Source organism: Photinus pyralis, unplaced genomic scaffold, assembly GCF_008802855.1.
Source record: "Photinus pyralis isolate 1611_PpyrPB1 unplaced genomic scaffold, Ppyr1.3 Ppyr1.4_LG6, whole genome shotgun sequence".
Classification (NCBI taxonomy): domain Eukaryota; kingdom Metazoa; phylum Arthropoda; class Insecta; order Coleoptera; family Lampyridae; genus Photinus; species Photinus pyralis.
The window spans coordinates 45,773,950-45,777,444 of record NW_022170663.1 but is presented as its reverse complement, the minus strand read 5'-3'; the positions used below and the strand labels follow the sequence as shown (position 1 = coordinate 45,777,444).

General features: G+C 35.7%; 1 long non-coding RNA gene across 1 annotated transcript; it reads left to right on the top strand.

Annotated features, from left to right (window-relative positions):
* The first annotated feature begins 474 nt into the window (after positions 1-474).
* On the top strand, positions 475-1,205 carry LOC116174164. The gene is made up of 3 exons (XR_004146050.1): positions 475-571; positions 619-841; positions 939-1,205. It is a non-coding gene; the product is annotated as an uncharacterized LOC116174164 (long non-coding RNA).
* The last annotated feature ends 2,290 nt before the right edge of the window (positions 1,206-3,495 follow it).

The window sequence follows — 3,495 nt, the reverse complement described above, 5'->3', positions numbered from 1 at the left end:
TTCCTGCAGTTTTCCTAATTCGTAAGGTAAATACCGGTGTAGTAGAAAACAACTAACGACCTTCTGTACGTTGTACGGGCACCTCTAAAAAACATTATACGGGTCACTCTGTAATTGGGCGCAAGTCTGTTGAGGGCCCAGAACAAGAGGGACAATAAATAAATTCATTGCAATTTTATACTAGGATTTCAAAATTATACGGTAATCCCAGCAAATACTCCAAAATTTCTAGATTGGTCAAAATGATATCTATTAAATATATTCCCTCGTATATTCCTCAACAAAAGTGTATTAAAAATATAAGATATCGAAGATGTCGGAATGATTTCGTATAGTTTCGATGACGAAGCATGGGTTCATTTATGAGAATAGGTTGATGGACAGAAATATCGCGTAACGAGAACTTACGGTGATCGTTTAATGAACAAGACTATCTCCAGGGTATCATTAAAATGAATATTTGAAAACATGAATCGGAGCGTGCAACTGTCAACTGTGCTTAATTAATTTTGATTATTGTTTAGTGATCTATTAAATTCATCCGCCATTGCTTTTCAATAAATGAAATGTGGTATGTTACCAACCGATTACCACTTCTCTAATTGTTTAGTTTTGCAGGAAATTCAAATTGTCCGCAGTCATTTTGGATCACTCGGTATAAGAAGCTGTTCGTCCGACGTTCGAGATTTGGATTTCGCAATCGCTGCAAAATTGTATGCTAGTACAGACACAGAGGAATTGGTAAAAGTTTCTAAAGACGATTTAGAACCTAGCCTTTGGTAATTGGCTTAATTTGTATCTGTGATGGGATATGACTAAGGAAAAAAAGGAACTAATTTAGGTACTATCGCCTTCTTCAAAATCAAAAACCCTCCTTCCGGAACAATGAAATTACACTAAAAATGTACCCACTTGGTTTTGATGATTTCGAATTGCAGTGGAAAGCGCTCGTTTTCAAAAATGAAAATTATGAAGAATGCATACTTTCAACGACGATGGGACAAAAGCGGATATCAAAGCTATTGAAAGTGATTTACGCCCGGGAACTAGATTGCAGCGAAACCATCAAGGCATTTTCTTCAAAAAAAAGCTCGCAATTAGTTTTTAATAAATTGTATGTGCTTAAAAAAACAAAACATTTTTTTGCAATTTTAGTCAGCCCAACATTCAGTCTAGACTGCCTCCCGTTTGCGTTCTATGCCAACGCCGAGGGCGACGGTGCTCTTATTTCTCATTTTTGAAACGACTACTTCTAGTCTGGCCTGAATCTCTCAGTATCAGTAGAGCGGCCTATGTATATAATTATGAGGTATAAAAAAATTAATAATTAGGTATCTCCCTCGGAGGAAGTAAACTTTTCTAATCACAAAACAAATGAGGCCTAAAAAATAAATGCACACTTTAACCCAATCAAAATGAAGTGTTTACTATACAAACATTTACGCTCCCTATAAACACTTATCGTAGAAAATAGATAAGTACTTCAACTGACGAAACGAAATATTATGTTTATGGAAATTTTCGCAACAAGTCTTGAGCAATATTTTAATCAATTGATACTTGTTATTTAAATAAAAATTCTGTTACGTCAGTATTACCAATAATTCTATTGAACATTTTCTTTGCGATAATTTTTTAGTCATTGATTTAAAATAACTGAAAGATTCATATCCCGCCCGACTTTACTGCTAAATTTAATTCTTCCCCATAATTTTCCTTTCTGGTATGTTCCAGTTATAATTTTTCAGATCAGGAAGGCTTTAGTAGTAAGACATTTTGAAAGAAGAGAGATGATTGTTGTAGGTATTTAGGAAATTGCGAAAGATAATGATGGTATTTTAGTTACATTTGCAAAATTGCAATCACAAATTAAAACTAGGACAAACCTATTACTCGATGAAAACCACAGATAAGCAAGACACGATCAGGATAAGGGTGTACCTCAATCTGGTAGGTAGTAAATTTCCGTCGGATTCCTAATGTTTTCTCTGGCTAGTTACAAGTGCATACATCCGAAATCACTTCCGATTCCCCTCGTTTCTTAAGTATGCCCGATCACGTTGGCGTTGTGTTATAAATTAATTGATCGTAGGTATCACTAAATATAATCGAGCCGGCATAATTACGATAGGTATACCCAGGTGTAAACCTACTTTTCATTTTTCCGCAATTTTAAAGCAAAAAAGACGCACTTACCCCTTCCAGATGCGGAGGCTGTATGGGCTGGCGAGACGTAGCGAAATTAAGAACAGGTAACGCGTTCATTTTCAGCACAGATCATAAAAGACACCAATTCCACAACAAACTAATTAACGCACAATAAAAGCACGCACGTTTAAAAATAATTTGCCGAATTCACTCATATTGGAAGTTGTCGAAACCGATAAACTTTCCCCTATTCGAATAAAGAAATGTCGCTTAAAAGTTTATGAGGTAATAAAAAAAAATATTTGATAAACATCAAATTTAATCAACGAATGCTATTTAGCTACTGTTTGAGATATATGCAAATGCTTGAAACGAATCCCGTTTTCTGGGGTTTGGTGGGCGTTTACGGTCGCCTTCGTTATCTCCCACTCCAAGGGGCCATCAGAATGGCACCGCCCCAATTTCCTATATCTGGATTTCGAGTAAAAATGGATTTTGTCGTAAAACCGCAATGTGCTTCTTGGAGCGCGAAAACATTGGTGGCGCCATTGCAATTTTACTTTTCACACAAACATTTTGAAACATACCACTTTCATCACAACAAAACACATCTTGGGCATCGCTTTACCTAAGATAACATTTTGAAAACTGATACCTATTTTTTTAACACGGTAATTTTCCGCACGATCTGTGTTGCATGTAGAAACGCCGGCGGCGCATTTTTTAAAGAAAGCATAGGTAATTAAATATTCTCTTTAAATGAATGGAGTTAGGTTTCAACTTTTGAATATTATGAATATCGAAGCATAAGATTTGCAGAAATTCTCGAGGGTCAAATTATAACATTATGCGCCCCAAAAATATCATGTGAAACACGTCCGAGTGACGCTAATAATATTACCTACACCAATTAAGCAATTTGATTGTCATCAAAAATCACGTAACCAACGTTGCAACGCAACAGAATCCAGGTAATGGATACAGATTTGTTATTGTTTTAATAACCTATATTTATAAAATAAGTGTGTCGAGTTAAACATTTCGCTGACGCAAGTAATAACTATAACCGCGTTGATGATTAGGCGATTCAAAAATTGCGACGATAGCATTAAACTCTACCTTCCTCATGAATGTTTCTGTTACGCTAGCTCGATTGTATTTAAAAGGAACGTTAAATGGAAGATAATTTAATTTTGGATGCAGTGGCTTTGATTATAGAAAACAAAAAAAAATAATATCGTTTGCTACGGGATTCTTTAAAAAACAAAAACGTGTCAATTATCTACTCGTTGATTATGTACCTACCTATAGGTGGCGGTGGCCAAACCGTCGATCGCGGGGATCTTC